This window comes from Adiantum capillus-veneris, chromosome 17 (assembly GCF_014529385.1).
Source record: "Adiantum capillus-veneris isolate H3 chromosome 17, ASM1452938v2, whole genome shotgun sequence".
NCBI classification, from domain to species: domain Eukaryota; kingdom Viridiplantae; phylum Streptophyta; class Polypodiopsida; order Polypodiales; family Pteridaceae; genus Adiantum; species Adiantum capillus-veneris.
Genome location: NC_140947.1, coordinates 23,320,760 through 23,338,209, shown reverse-complemented (window position 1 = coordinate 23,338,209; position 17,450 = coordinate 23,320,760).

The following is a 17,450-nucleotide window of genomic DNA, read 5'->3' as shown; positions in this document are numbered from 1 at the left end:
TTGTATTATAGATTATCCCATCAAGAGAGACCTGGTACAATACAATCTTTGTGTTCCTTATGACCTAGGTGATGCAATGAAGATGGAAAGCTTCATGCATCACGAGCATAACATAGACTTTGTAAAAAGCATTAACCATCCCTGGCCTCGGTCCCAAGGCCTCAAGCACCTTCAAAGGTGGAGAGAGCTAGCGGGGAATGAGGGTAGGGACGAGGAAGAAGAAACATTCATAGGAGAAAGAAATAGTTCCTCACTTATCATCACTCTTCTTGCTTAGCATACATAATAGCATAGTAATGAAGATGGAGAAGATGACAAGCTTAAGTATTGGAGCATGACTCTTGGTTGGATTTGCATTCCCTAGCCAAGAGTGTTGGTGTAGGCTCTCAACTTATCTACAAGCTTGGAGAAGGAGATGGAGCTCTTGCACTTTGCAACTCACACAATGAGTGTGTGTGTGTGTGTGTGTGTGTGTTGGGGGGGCGGGGGGGGGGGTATACCCCCGAGCTAGCCCCCTCCTTGCTTTGGTCGACCCCCTCTTCTAGCTCAAGATGGAAGCTCATTGGACCCCTGCAAGCTTGGCCAATCACATGCAAAGTGCATATCAAGCAAGCATGCTAGCCTTGGGACAAGTGTCCCCCTTTCCTCTTTGAGAGAGAGGACTTGGCCAATCACATGCAAAGTGCCTATCAAGCAAGCATGCTAGCCTTGGGACAAGTGTCCCCCTTTCCCCTTTGAGAGAGAGGACTTGATAAATGCATGAACAATTTATTTCATTAACTAAATTATCATTGGACTCCTTGGGAGGCCAACCAATAGGCTTTAGGCACAACATGAGGGAAACATGAAGAGGAGCTTGACAAGTGTCATATTTGCTTTCTTTGTACCAAGCTTGCCTTGCGTGAGGGTGTGTATTTTCTCTCTCTAGCTCCTACAATGAGGGCTCGGCCCCCCTTGAGTAGGGATCATGTTGACTTTGTGGAACACCTCAAGCCCCTCAAGCACCTTAGTCATGGAGCACCTTAGCACCTTAGTCATTAAGCACCTCAAGAACCTTAGTCAACAAGCGCGACAAGCACCTCAAGCTTGGGCCGCGGGTTCCCACCTCAAGCACAACCCTAGCTTGCATAAGGTCAAAGGACTTTTAACACTAACCATTGGAGGTCTTTAATGAAGCTAACCCTAAGGTCTTTAAGCTCCACTAGCTAGCCTTGCTCTTTGACATACATCTCTCATTCGGGCCCCTTTACCATTGGCCTCGTGTTGAGATAGATCTGTAAGCACATGTCTATATTTTAACCCTTGTTCCCGTTTATTCTCCCACATTAAATGATCAGTTTAATATGAGAAAACCATTTGGGTTGGTTAGATATTAGATTTTATGACATGACCTCTCTCTTGAAATTATAGTTGTCCTCGACTATGATAAAGTCTTAGTCATTAGTCAATGTTTCTTAGCGGGTAGAGAATCCCTTTTTACCCTATGACATCATTCCAAGATGGATGACTAATCCATTTGGTGCTTGGGAGACATAGTTGCCGCAAGCATGTGTGCTCTTTAGTCCATTTCATTCTTCCAAAGTACAGTGACAAATTCTACTTGGTGTTTGAGAGACGTCGTCATCACAAACATCATTGAAAGCATGTATACTATTTAAATCTGTGCATAATAAAAAGAGAATTAGTCTTATAAGACAAAAACATTGGTCTTTTAAAAGAAATATGTACATTTTCTTACTCTAATGTAGCATTGTAAGCATTAACAAGGTTCGTTTTATCCTTAATTTGTATTCCTTGCATCCATCTAGCATCTTCAAAAGCATAATTTTTGAACATAATAAGATATCGTCGGATAATCTTACCATGTCGTAGTACCTTGTCTTCATGCCGAAGGATAGCTTCGGGTTGTAGCACCTCTTCTTGGTCTTCGATTTCGGGAGGGTTTTCAATAATTGGTTCACTTGGTGGCTCTCCTTTGTAGGGCTTAAGTAGGCTCACATGAAAAAGCATTGTGTATGAGCCAATGGTTGGGCAACTTGAGTTTTTAAACCATCTCATTGATTGGCTTCAAAATTTGAAAGGACCATAGTATCTTCTTGCTAGTTTAGCATAATACTTTTGATGGCCCGTATGATTTTTGCTTGTCATTCGCCTCAATCGAGCCTTCGGAAACTTAAGTAAGACCCAATCATTTTCTTTAAATGTTAAGGCCCTTTTGTGCTTGTCAAACATCTTTTTGCCTTTGTTGAGAGATGGATATAGCCTCCTTAATCTTTTGGAAAGATTCTTGTAGGTCACGGCTATACTCATCGGCATTGAAGATCTTCCCATGTACTAAGTAGCAAGGGACTTTTAGGTCTTCCCTCTATGATTTCAAAAGGTGCTTTTCCCGTAGAAGTATGGATAGTATTATTGTATGCATACTCTACAAGGGATAAGTACTTTTCCCATTGTGAGCGTTGATCTACTTCTGTAACATAAGTCTTTAGTAGATCGAGTATCATAAGATTGGTTATCTCACTTTGGCCATCCATTTGTGTCAAGAGAAATTCAATCTTGTACCTAAGATTTTCAAAGAGACCTTTCCAGAAATTACTGATCATTCTAGGATCTCTATCTGACACGATGGATATTGGCAATTCATGGTGTTTGAAAATATGAGATATGAAGAGAGTTTCCATTTGGTGTGCCTTAATAGTCTTTTTGATAGGAATAAAGTGTGCTTGCTTGCTAAACCTGTCAACTATTGTCCATATTCCCGTATTCCGACTTGGGTAATCCAAAGATAAAATCCATGGATATACTCTCCCATGGTGAATCAGGGATTGGCAATGGCTGGAGTAATCCAGGTTGCTTCCCTCTATCATACTTAGTCTTTTGGCATACCACACATTTTGAAACATACTCTTGTATGTCCACTTTCATGGTAGGCCAATAGAAGTATGTATGTACTCCTTGAAGAGTAGGTTGAATGCCTCTATGCCCCTTATAGGGAGGAGCATGGGATTCATACATGACTTTCTCAAGAAGGGAGTGGGTAACACATAGCCTATTGCCATGGAGAAGATAACCATCCTGCAAGGTGAATGGTTCTTCTTTCTTTCCCAATGCAAGGGCTGACATTACGTCTTTAAAGTCAGGGTCAATAGCATACTCATGTATCATAGAAGATAGATCATTGTGAGTTTCTATAGACACCGCATTAACTTTTGGTCGTCGTCAAAGTGCATCGGCCACTTGATTGTTCTTACCGGCAATGTGAGCGATGTGAAAATAAAATTGCGGAATAAAATTTGCCCACCTCATTTGTTTGTCCGGAAAGCTTGGTTTGCGTCAGGAAGTACTTGAGACTTTGGTGATCAGTTTGCAAAATAAATGGAGTCCCCAATGGATCGTGCTTCCATGTGTCTAGGGCATGTAGAACAGCTAGAAGCTCTTTTTATTATATGCTTAAGACTCGCTCATCGGCATTGAGCCTTCGACTCTCATAAGCAAGACTGCTCCAGGGCAATCACCACAAGCATCACATTGGACCAAATGGCTTTGAGAGATTTGAAAGCATAAGGACTGGTTGGGAAGTAAGCTTCTCTTTGAGGTTGTGACAAGCATTTGCTCCTTAGCAGTCGATGAGTACTTAACATCCTTCTTTGTTAAGTCATGTAATGTGTTGGGATAAGCTATGGAGGGTGATGGAGGCTACAAGCCATGGCGAGAGAGAAGGTAGAAAAGCAGAACGAGAGCCAAAAAAAAGACATGCTATGTATTCTATGATTCCTTTGTAAAAATTTTACAATATAAAGCAAAAGGTTGCCATGCACACTCCACAAAAAAGTGTAGTTCATCTGCATGCTCCAAGGGGGTTTCCCACGGGTAGATGACCCTTGACTAGGGCTTGAAAACCCAACAATCCGTGCCTCAAGCCCGAACTAGATACATCACTCTCATGATACCTCGAGTTTTTGGTGTACTCGACAACCGTGAGTTTCAGGTTCTCTCACAACCAAGGATTTTGGTGTAGCCATAACCTGGTGCTATGATAGTGAACCCCCACTTGAACAGATAGGGTGTAGGTTGAAAATTTAGCTACCAAAAAATGGAGTTTTTGGTTCACTGCCAAACCTTGGGTTTAAGGTGTACCCAGTAACCTCACGAGAAGTGCAACAAAAATAGGACTTGAAAAAAAAACTGGTAGTTTGGGAGGTCTTACCACTGATGTGTGGCAGTGTCTATAGCCCGTACACTTTATTTTGACTATGAAAAGCATGAAAAGAGTTTATCTAAAGAACATCATTATCAATAGAAAATATTTGAGATTCGGTGTCTCCATCAATCACATGAATCTGATTTTTACCCTTTTGAAAGCATCTATTTAAAGGATGATTTGTCTTACCACAATGAACACAAGGATTCTTCTTGAAACGGTCCTTTGTTTGGTCATTGTTGCGCCCACAAATGGCACAAAATCTGGTACCAATGGATTGTCGAGATGAAGATGCGGTAGAAGCACAATTAGTGATTGCAAAGGCACTGGGAGTATCAGAAGAACTGATGGGCGATATTGCATGGGAGACTGTATATGCACTAGGACTAATGGGAGAATTGGTACAGGATACCCTTCTTTCTTCTTCTTGCAAACAATGAATTGATGATACCATCCAAAGAGGGCAACATTTCTTTCTCTTTTAAAACAGTAACAATCTGATGGAATTTATCGCGCAAACTTTTTAACAAAATAGCTATGAGAGCTTCTTCTAGCACTAGGGCTTCGACATAAACAAGTTGAGTTTTAATAATCTTCAGTCGCTTAACTAAAGATGTAATTTTTTCATCGGCACACATAGCAAGAGATTACAAAAACCAAAAACCTTCTCTAACTATATCCAGGCAGCACTAGAAAATTGCACATCATCCAAGTAATGAATAAAATCGTCTTCGAGAGATTTCAGAATAATACCTAATGCTTACTTGTCCTTGCGTTGTTGCTTGGCAGATAGTGCTCTCATAACTGCAGAAGTGAATGTGCCAGCTTCGTCGGTTGATAAGGGTTTCACGACACTCCACAGGTTCTTCCACATCAAATATCCCTTCACTTTGATCCGTTGAATTTGTCCACCTTTGATGCCATACTTGATATGCTAATAATAGAGTGTCGTAAAGCTTTGTCCGCTATAACAATTGCTATCTTTGCTTCAACCACCTAGGGAAAGAGGCAATCAACGTTTGATGTACGTTGCCAAAAGGTGTGCTTCTTGAATAGCTTTCGAGACACCTTAGGGTAGTTTTGTGCCATGTTGAGGAGCCCTTGATTAATTTTTTATGCACCTTAGATGGAGATTGTCATAAAAACTAATATCTAATTCTTCCAAATGATTTTCTCATGTTAAATTGATCATTTAATATGGGGAGGTACTAGGGCAGTAAAAGCTAGAATAATGGTAAGGCTGCCAGATCGGTCTCTGCAAGGATCCAAAGGAGGGAAAATAGGGATCCAAAGGGAGACAGTCTACAAAAGAGCAATGTGCACCAATGGAGCTTAAAAGACCTAAGGTTCAACTCCATTAAGACTTCCATAAGCTAAGGTTCCTAAATTTAATTCAATTGTCCAATGGCCAAAGTGGGGGAAAATTGGATGGTTATGGGAAAACTAAAAAGTCTTCCCACATCCCTAGGAAGGAGGGGGCGAGCCCAAATGATAGGGGATGAGAGAGAAACACACACACACACACACACACACACACACACACACACACACACACACACACACACACACTCCCAAGCTCTCCCCAAAGGGAAGAATGGACACATGGTAGGCTCCTAGGCCAGTTGCCCCCAATTTCCCCTCAAATCCTATTGGATGGCCATAGAGGTGGACCAATGAGAATTAGGCTAGATAAAATTAGTCTAATCAATTAAAAATTTCTTGATAAAAGAACCAATAGAAATTAAGCTCCCTAAAAGACTATTGGACAGTCTACCAAGGGGTCCAATGAGCATCCAGCAGCCCAATGGCTTGCTTGATTCCTATTGGCCAGAAGACTAAAAGGTCCAATGAGATTTTAAATAAATTATTTAATTACCTAAAGCTCTCACAAAAGGGGAAAGGGGAACACATGTCACAAGGCTATCAATTTTGCTTCTTAATTGTAATTGGCTAAGCTTTGCAGGAGCCAATGGGAAGCCAGCAAGACCATTTTTGGGAGGGAGGTCTCCACCGAGAGAGAGAGAGAGGATGACCTTTTTACTCTAGATCACTTTGCTACACGCACATACAACTCGTGTGTAGAGCAAGAACTCCATCTCCTTCTCCAAGCATTGAGAAGTAGAGGCCTACACCAACAACTCTTGGCTATGGAATGCAAATCCAACCAAGAGCCAAGCTTCAATGGCATGCTCATCTCCTCTACCATGCTAATTACTAAGCTAAGCTATGCTATTAGAGTGATTATGTGAGGAGAATACTTCTTTCTTGTAAGATACATATTCTTCCTCTCAATCTTCCTCATTCCCTACTAGCTCTCACCATTTTTGAAGGTGTGTGAGGTCTTGGGACTGAGGCTAGGGACACTAGGTGTGTTTTTCAAGCATAATTTGGTGCATGAAGCTTCCATCTTCATTGCACCAACGAGTTTTGTCAAGGAACACAAAGATTGTATTGTACCAAAGTCTTCTTTGATTGGAGAAGCTATAATACAAAGCCTTTTTGGAGGGGGGATCGGCTCCATGTAAATCCAATCCTCACAACTGTTGTCAATTGTTCTATTTCTCTCTCTTTTCAAGCATTGTGTATGCCAAACTATCTAGGTGTAAATTGCTATGTTCCTTTCTCAAACTAAGTACTCTCTCTATGCTCATCAGGAACTTATTCTTAAGGAAATGCTCACTATGTTATCATTTTCTGCTACACACAAGTTACTAGTGCATTAAATGTTACATTGGTATCAAAGCTATTGGTTTCTCTTTTCTTGCTCAAGAAGAGAGGTCTTCAAGCTTGCTACAAATGGTTGGTGTTATTAATTGCAAAAGAGTAAATAGAATAGGGATTTTTCATCCTTGAAGCACGCCTACTTTATGCAGTTAACGGGGATACCGTCGAGAGCTATGGTCTTGATAATGGAGTCCTACGAGGCTTGCCTATGGCTTAACCATTATTGAGCTATTAGAAGCTTGACAGGAACCGGTGCTATATTGGCTCTATTAAACCCTCTCTTTTATTCCTTGCAATTAATAATATTCGAGCCACGGGTATAGATGCTTGAGTGCTTATCTTTGAAGGTAAAGAAGAGTAGTAACTAGGGCTTGAAGTTCCAAAGTACAAGTAAAAATTTACATCTAAAATTTGCTAGTATGGCTGACAAAGGAAAAGAGATTGAAATGAATGTTGATAACTTTGATTTTGCTAATGAAAGAGCAACTAATGATGCCCCTATGCTTGTAAACTATCTTGTTTCTAGGCTTCAACAAGACTTGGGCAATCCATGCCTCCAAGGTGAAGTGCTACAGCAATTGCGCACCCATGGTATTCTCCAAACTCCCCACCAAGAAGAGAGAGTACCTAGGAAAGCTCCTAGTGAGACTTCCAAAAGAGGACTCTCTCCGATAAGGGAAGAAGAGGAGGATCCGTACGCAGGGCTCAAAAACTTACTACTTTATGAGGCATCTCCCTCCCAAAGGAGAACCGAAGTTTCAACGGTAGAGCCCCCACCGAAAGAACGAGAAAGAAGCCAATCTCCTGCCACCTCGACAGAGATGGCTCCACAAAGATGGCATGCAAAATGCCTCCAACACCCCCTAAACGGAGAAGACCATCTCATACTCCTCTTCACCATAATTCAAAGAGGGAAGAGAGAAAACAAGAGAAGAAAAAGGCGAGAAAGGGGTCACCCTCTTCTCCATCTTCTTCATCCTCTTCCTCTTTTGAAGAAAGTGATGGTGCAGACAAGGAGGAACAAGGGAAGAAAAAGGCGAGAAAGAGGTCACCCTCTTCTCCATCCTCCTCATACTCTTCCTCTTCTGAAGAAAGTGATGGTGCAGCTCTTGAACCACCCAAAAGAAGAGGCCATAGGAAATCCTATGCCACCTGGAAAGGGTTGTCCAAGCTCAAAAAGTTCAAAGAAGGAGGAAAGAACATCTCTTTCCTTACCTACGAGGGCACCTTTTGTGCTACGGACAAAGTCTTGGCCTTTATCCACCAATTTGATGCGGCGTTTGGAGATGAGGGCTTCACGGAGTCCTCTAAGCTATGTCATGTAGCTATGCATTTTCAAAATTCCGCCAAGCAATGGTGGTCTAGCCTACGAGCAAATAGTGAAGCTCCACGGACATGGAAAGCTTTAAGAGCTTCCATCATGCTTGGGAAAAGGTAAGAGAACATGATGCTTTCATTCTCTTTGACCCTGGTTCTACTCACAATTTCATATCCATAGAGTTGGCCACCAACCTAGGGATCCGAGCCTATGAGATGGGAGATGTCCTACTTGCCAATGGTGCTTTCAAGGGGCAAGAAGCCTAAGTCACTCCTTTAATTGGGAAATTGAGGCTCCGTATCCAAAGCTATGTGGACAAGGAGGATTTGTTCATCTCTTCTCTCAAACATGAGGATGTAATCCTAGGGGCACCATGGTTTGATCGCATGGCTACCAATGTTAAATTCCCTGAAAGACAAATCTATTTAGGTACAGGGAAAGAGATATGTACATAGATGTTAAGGAGTTGGGTAGCAACATACCCATTGTACATAAGAAAGCTTTTAATAAGTCAATAAAGATTTCTATTTCCGTGTACATTATTTTTGTTAAAGATTCTCAAAATGAACCTAATGTTTTAGCAAAAGAAGATATAAACAATCAAAAGGAATTAGATTTATCCATTTCCTCAAGGGGTTCCAAGATGTTTTTATTGACGACATCACTTGTGAGCTACCTCCCAAACGATTGGGTGACGACCATGCAATTGAACTTCTTCTAGGTAGCTCACCGCCTAATAAACCTCCTTATCGAGTTTCTCAAGCTCAACAAGAGGAGATTATGCGGCAAGTGCATGAGTTGGTTGAGAAAGGCATGGTTAGGCCTAGCTCATCTCCATTTTGTTCACCAGTGTTATCAATGCAAAATAAAGATGGCACATATCGTCTGTGTGTTGAATATAGAGCACTAAATAGGATCACTATCAAGAATAGATTTCCCGTTCCATGAGAAGAAGACCTATTTGATAAGCTACAGGGGTCGACCTACTTCAATAGTATTGACCTAAAAAGTGGCTACCATCAAATAAGGATAGTTGATCAAGACATTGTAAAGACCACATTTCGCACTATGTTTGGTCTTTACGAGTACGTTGTCATGCCTTTTGGCTTGACCAATACATCAACCACATTTAAACGTCTGATGGGGAAATTATTCATGCCTCGCCGAAGCTTTACTGGAGTGTTCTTTGATGATATAATCATCTACTCTAATATTAGATGAACACAAGCAACACCTCCAGGTAATATTTCAAGTTTTACGAGAGAATAAACTTTATATTAATCGAAAGAAAAGTGATTTTTTCTTACAAGAGATTTAGTATTTAGGTCACATTATCTCTCAAGATGGCATTCAAATGGATCCATCAAAGTTAGAAGTAATAAAAGGATGGTCGAATCCAAGGAATCTGCATGAACTAAGAAGCTTTATAGGTATGTGTGCATACTATAGACGCTTCATAGAAAAGTTCTCACAAATTGCGGGACCATTACATGACCTAGCAAAGAAGCATGTTAGGTATATATGGTCCACCAAGGAGAACGATTTTTTCAAAAAGCTTAAAGAGAAGCTTATTTCTCAACCTGTGCTTACACTGTCGGATCTCTCAAAGCCATTTGAGGTCCAATGCGAAGCATGTGGTGATTGCCTCGGAACTGTTTTGCTCCAAGAAGGGCACGCCATAGCCTATGAAAGTCGAAGGCTCGCCCCTGTTGAGCAAGCTCTAGGTATATATGAGAAGGAACTCTTAGCAGTTCTACATGCTCTAGACTCGTGGAACACTATTTATTGGGGACTCCTTTCATTCTGCAAACAGATCACCAAAGCCTTAAGTACTTCATGACGCAGACCAAGCTCTCCGACAAACAAATGAGTGGACAAATTTCCTTTCGCAATTTCATTTTCATATTGCTCACATTGTTGGCAGGCATAATCAAGTAGCCGATGCACTCTCAAGATGATCGAGAGTGAATGCGATATCCATAGCAACTCACAATGATCTATCTTCTATGATAGATGAGTACACTATCGATCTTGATTTTAAATATGTGATTTCAGCCCTTGCACTAGGGAAGAAGGAAGAACCATATACCTTAGAAGATGGTTATCTTCTCTATGGCAACAGACTATGTGTTACTAACTCACTACCTAAAGTAATGTATGAAAGTCATGCCTTCCCTTATGCGGGGCATAGAGGGATTCAGTCTACCCTAAAAGGGATAGAAACATACTTCTATTGGCATGCCATGAAAGCAAACATACAAGAGTATGTTTCAAAATGTGTGGTATGCCAAAAGACAAAGTTTGATAGAGGGAAGCAACCTAGATTGCTTCAACCTTTACCAATCCCTAATTCATAATGGGAGAGCATATCCATGGATTTTATCTTTGGATTGCCCAAGTCTATCCATGGGAATATAGGAATATGGACGATAGTGGACATGTTTAGCGAACAAGCACATTTCATACCTGTCAAAAAGACCATCAAGGCACAATGGAACCCTCTTTATATCACAAATCTTCAAGTACCACGGCTTTCCAATGTCCATAGTGTCGGATAGAGATCCTAGAATGACCAGTAATTTTTGGAAGGGTCTCTTTGAGAATTTAGGTACAAGGGTAAACTTCTCTTCGGCCTATCACCCGCAAACGGATGGCCAAAGTGAAATAGCTAACCTAACAATTCTTGATCTACTAAAAGCTTATGTCACAGAAGTAGATCAAAAGTACCAATGGGAGAAGTACTTACCTTTAGTGGAGTATGCTTACAATAACACTATACATACTTCCACGGGAAAAGCACCTTTTGAGGTGATAGAGGGAAGATCAAAAAGTCCCCTGCTACTCAAGGTACATGGGAAGATCTTTGCTGCAAATGAATATAGCCGAGACCTGCAAGAATATTTCCAAAAGATTAAGGATGCTATATCCATCTCTCAGCAAAGGAAAAAGGTTGTTGTTGATAAGCACATAAGAGCTCTAGCCTTTAAACAAAATGATTGGGTCTTGCTTAAGTTTCCCAAGGCTCGATTAAGGCACACTATGGGAAAAAATCCTATGGGACATCAAAAGTACTATGCGAAGTTAGCAAAAAGGCACTATGGTCCCTTTTAGATTCTTATGCCAATCAATGAGATGACCTATCAACTCAAGTTGCCCATCCATTAACTCATACACAATGCTTTCCACGTGAGCCTAAAAGCCTTACAAAGGAGAGCCACCTCAAGAAGCAACCATTCAAAACCCACCGGAGATTGAGGACCAAGAAGAGGTGTTGTAGCCCGAGTCCATTCTCCAACGCAAAGACAAGGTATTACAAGGCGATAAGACTATCCAACGATATCTTATCAAATTTAAAAATTATCCTTTTGAAGATGCTAGATGGATGCAAGGCATACAATTAAATGATAACCTAAACCTTGTCAATGCTTACAATGATTCCCTAGAGTAAGCAAATGTAAATATATATAAATGAAGAAAGTTTTTGTCTTTTAATACTCTCTTTTCTTTATTGTGCACAAATGTTAACAAGTATGCATGTTTAGGATCACGTTTGTGAAGACGACGTCTCCCGAACACCAAGTAGACCTTGTCACTCTACTATGGAAGATTGATACGGACTAATGTGCAGACATGCTTGCGGCAAAGGCTCTCAAGCACCAAATGGACCTGTCATCCATTCTGAACGGTGTCGTAGGGTAAAATAGGGATCCTCTACACGCTAGCAAACAGACTAATGACTAGGCTTTATCTTCTCTACCTCATAGTCGAGGACGACTATGATTTCAAGAGAGAGGTAATGTCATAAAAACTAATATCTAATTCTCCCAAATGATTTTCTCGTGTTAAACTAATCATTTAATATGGGGAGGTACCAGGGGAGTAAAAGCTAGAATATTGGTAAGGCTGCTAGACTGGTCTCTGCAGGGATCCAAAGGAGGGAAAATAGGGATCCAAAGAGGGACAATTTGCAAAAGAGCAATGTGCACCAATGGAGCTTAAAAGACCTAAGGTTCAGCTCCATTAAGACTTCCATAGGCTAAGGTTCCTAAATTTAATTCAATTGTCCAATGGCCAAAGTGGGGGAAAATTGGATGGTTATGGGGGGAAGACTAAAAATCCCTAGGAAGGAGGGGGCGAGCCCTAATGATAGGGGATGAGAAAGAAACACACACACACACACACACACACACACACACACACACACACACACTCCCAAGCTCTCCCCAAAGGGAAGAATGGACACATGGCAGGCTCCTAGGCCAATTGCCCCCAATTTCTCCTCAAATCCTATTGGATGGCCATAACCAATGAGAATTAGGCTAGAGTAAAATTAGTCTAATCAATTTAAAAATGCTTGATAAAAGAACCAATAGAAATTAAGCTCCCTAGAAGACTATTGGACAATCTACCAAGGGGTCCAATGAGCATCCAGCAGCCCAATGGCTTGCTTGATTCCTATTGGCCAGAAGACTAAAAGGTCCAATGAGAGTTTAAATAAATTATTTAATTACCTAAATCTCTCACAAAAGGGGAAAGGGGGACACATGTCACAAGGCTATCAATTATGCCTCTTAATTGTAATTGGCTAAGCTTTGCAGGAGCCAATGGGAAGCCAGCAAGAGCATTTTGGGAGAGGGGTCGATCGAGAGAGAGAGAGAGAGAGAGAGAGAGAGAGAGAGAGAGAGGATGGCATTTTAACTCTAACTCACTTTGCTACACACACATACAACCACTTGTAGGGCACTTGTAGAGCAAGAACTTCATCTCCTTCTCCAAGCATTGAGAAGTAGAGGCCTACACCAACAACTCTTGGCTATGAAATGCAAATCCAACCAAGAGCCAAGCTTCAATGGCATACTCATCTCCTCTACCATGCTAATTACTAAGCTAAGCTATCTTATTAGAGTGATTATGTGAGGATAATACTTCTTTCTTGTAAGATACATCTTCTTCCTCTCAATCTTCCTCATTCCCTGCTAGCTCTCACCATTTTTGAAGGTGTGTGAGGTCTTGGGGCTGAGGCTAGGGACACTAGGTGTGTTTTTCAAGCATAATTTGGTGCATGAAGCTTCCATCTTCATTGCACCAACAAGTTTTGTTAAGGAACACAAAGATTGTATTATACAAAAGTCTCCTTTGATGGGAGAAGCTATAATACAAAGCCTTTTTGGAGGGGGGACAGGCTCCATGTAAATCCGGTCCTCAAATGTTGTCAATTGTTCTATTTCTCTCTCTTTTTAAGTATTGTGTATGCCAAACTAGCTAGGTGTAAATTGCTATGTTGCTGTCTCAAACTAAGTACTCTCTCTATGCTCATTAGGAACTTGTTCTTAATGAAATGCTCACTGTGTTATCATTTTCTGCTACACACAAGTTACTAGTGCATGTTACAGAGATTGCCACTATCGACAACTCGACCACTTTGGCCAAGTTGCATTGCCAATTGCCTTGCTTGCAATGCAAAATTCCTTGTTAGCGGGTTGCCGCGACGGACATTTGCAACATAGCTTTTTGGTATTAACATAATGTCAATATGCAAGGAAGTGACTCGGGATGGGGCACGGAGACTCAATGAAATTGTCAATCTCACTGAAGTGAACCTAAAGGACTATCCATACGTCTGCAATAGTAAATCAACCACTTCCTAGTCCAAAAATCAGTTTATGCCCAATCTCACCGCTCTAGGTCATCACGCCTTTTCAACATCCAAACGAATTCGGAATGCAATGAAACTTAAGGAGAGGTGTTACAACACCTAAGGGCATATTCCTACCAAGTTTTGCAGTCATATGAAAAGGTACATAAATCACGATCCATCACAAAAAATGTATAGAAAACTGAAACAGAACTACACGGAAAGGTTCTCTTCAAGCTTAGAAACACTCTTCCAAGGTCAAAACATAAAAAAATAACCATTTAAGACCTCAAACCAATGCATTTAGCTCATAGACAAGATGTCGCGAACTACAACAGAATTGAGAATGATTACACTTAGATTAAAAAGCAAGAGACAAGGAACACAATGTGCTATTTGGAATTGAATTCTGGTTACCAGACAAGGAGAAAGATTGATTACAATTTGCAGCAGCAATGAAGCTCTCAGTTGACGTCCAATAATTCCCAAGATAATGATAATGTGTGTTGAAAAACTAAGGGTTTTGACTTAAAAACTTGGGACCCTTTCCCACGGCCATTCGACCACTTACATGGTTTATAGGCTCAAAGAGACCAAGAGGGAATGATAGACTATACTACAATTTGAGAATCATTAATAGTAGAATTACACAGCTTCTTTTGGAAAAATGATTGAGTACAACAAAGTTTGGTGTGTATCCGGCTTTTAAGTGACATTCCGTTGTATCCACCAAACATTCCTCCCTTCCTATTCATTGCACATCCTCGTGCAATCTGCTTTGGACTGTTGCCTTTAATAGTTGTTCAGCCTCTTTTCCAGCGTCCCTGTGAGTCGCCTGAATTTTTAGGCCCTAGCCTCGATCTCTATCTTTGTTGCCATCTCTCTGAAGGTAAATTTTCCTCTTTTGGTGATGGAAGGTTTTCTTCTTGATTGTCAAGGTTGTCAAGATCACCTTCCTCTTCTTGGTTTCTTGCTTTCTCCCTTGCCTTGGTAGATTTGTCTGATGATTCAAGATCATCGATGCATGTATGTTTTGCGTCCTCTCTTTCTCTTTGCTCCATTTTGTGCTTAAGTTTATTTTTCTGAATACATTGCCGTATTTTGCTGGCAATGTTCAGATTGTCCGTTGCCTCCTTTCTTCTATGTTGTTTGATTCTCTCCAAGACTTCAAACTTTCTAAATTGTATAGGCACATCTTCTTCGTCCTCGCTTTCATCATCTGCTTTCGTTCCCAAACTTCTCTTTTACTCATGCTTTTGTTGGCGAAGTCTTTCCCTCTATGTCTGTGCTTCTTCCATTGTCCTTCATGCTTGTGTGATAGGGATTGCTTTTGCTACCCGGGTTGGCCTCTTCTTCACTCTTATGTGTCTAATTGTAAATTCACTTTCATGTTCCTCATCTAAAGATTGATACTCTGAAGGAGTCTCTCTATCCTTTGACCTAGCTTCTTCGTTGTTTTGTGCATCTGATTCTGTCTTCTCATTGTCAGTCTCTTGTTTCCTTGAGCTTTGCCTTGTTTGCTTGATCTCTGGTTGTGGCCTTGTAGATGGTCCGACTATACTGGCTTTATTTCTCTTTTAGATTTGTGGATCAGATCCAGTTGAGCTTCAACAAGTGGTAGTGCATCAATCATACCTGATGCCTGGTCAGGAATTCGAGTTAACATTGGTCCATCATACATATAAGACTTGCTCTTTTGGCTTCCCTTGATGTTTGCTTCCACTATATTGTCAAGGAGGTAGTTGCCAAAATCGCAGCTGACCACCCTTATTTCTGCCAATCCCATTGCCATCACCATTGCCATGTGCAAAAGTGGTTTCGTGTAGCACGGTGGCTTTTGTACTTTAAAATGTTGTGATGTTAGTCGTAGTAGCGACAGTTCTGTCTCTGAGTAGATCAAGTCTTGATAGGTCAACTTGTGTCCTCTTTGCTTTAAAAATGCTTTGTCATTATCTATTGCTTTGGTCTTTTGCAATAGATTGTGTGTTCCTTGTTGTAGGTGGAGAGCTTTGTTGATTATCTCGGTAGTGATTTTAACCTTTGCAGTAGTTCCATCTTTGTCGGTGAGGGTGGCTTTCCCATTGTACTAAATAGAACTGATAAGTTCATGGGCTCTTCTGAAGTCTGTTCCCCATCGAGGTAGTCGTAAAAAACTGTCTAGTTGTAGATATCTGGCCCCTTCAAGCACTTTGGGCCTTTGGTGTAGTATCCACAATTCCCTTGGAAAAAGCATTAGGAAAGAAATGGACTCATTTTTGGGCCTTTTAGCTCTAGTGAGAGAATGCCCCTTAGCTAATAGGAAGAAGGCTAATGTTACGTAGAAAAACCTTTTTTCTCATTTTTGAAAACGTCCATGAAAATCATTTTGGTGAAATTGTCATCGTCACCAAAAAAGTAAGGTGCTTGATAGTAACATCTTGCACAAGCGCCGAGCGCCTTTTTATGACCCGATGTTGCTATCTTGCACAAGCATCAATCACCTTTTTGTGAGGTACTCACAATTCAAATTCAAATGGGTTGTACTTGATAGCGATTGATAGGTCCTATTAAAGACTATGAAGAGGTCAGAACCAAGCGAATAGAGGCCTAGGAGGGGTCTCTTGGGCCTCTACTCGCTTGGTACTGACCTCAGGAGGCCCTAGACTTAAAAAAGGCTGCATCTTGAGCTAGAGACGTCAGATTTTAATGTTTTAAAGTGCTATCCTAAGGTTTTTTGACGTTCTGGATGCATCCGTGGTGTTCCTTTTGTATTTTGAAGACATCTCTTATGTGTTTTCTCTCATCTCACATCACATCACTCATTAAGATTCACGGACATGGATTTTTGTGCACACTTAAGTTGGGCTCTCGAAAAGCATTTTGTACGAGCATGCATTTAAGTAATTGAGCAAACTTTTATGTATGTACTATGAGAAATAGAATTCCAAAAAACTACTTTTGTATTTTTTAGGATTACCTCTCTCTATGCTGAGTTGGCGTTTCTTACAGGGCCCAAAATTGAGTCCAACTTTCTCCTAATGGGTGGCCTTTACTATTACTCCATCCGCTGCTTGGAACTTCCTGATGAATATGTTTGCAGGGATTGTTTCTAACACCTGTTCACTGATGCAAGCTTTCTCATTTGAGGAGATATTCGTGATCTCGTATGGAGCCACTTTCCACTCCCTTTGTGCTTTTCTATGGGGCATCCTGAGGCCAGTTTCAGATTGAAAATAGGGTTAAGCAAATGACCAAAAACTGTAGAAAAGTTGAAAAAACAAAATTTTGACCATAAATTGAAAAATGAGCATAACTTTGTCAAACTATCCCAAAACTGACCAAATTTCACTAGTGCATCTATGATTACTATAATCATATAGACACGAGGTCACAGATGAATTCTGGCTCTAAGGTACATGGATCGCGATCCATGTTGGGAATATTTTGAAGAGCTGATGATACCATCTTGTAGGGCTCATCAAAGTGATGTCTTGGCCCAAATTTTTTGAGATTTGGACCACTGGTTAGGATCTTATGTCAATTTTTGGTAATTTTCTTCAGACTTAGAGAATTTGGGCATTTTGGTTTGGATT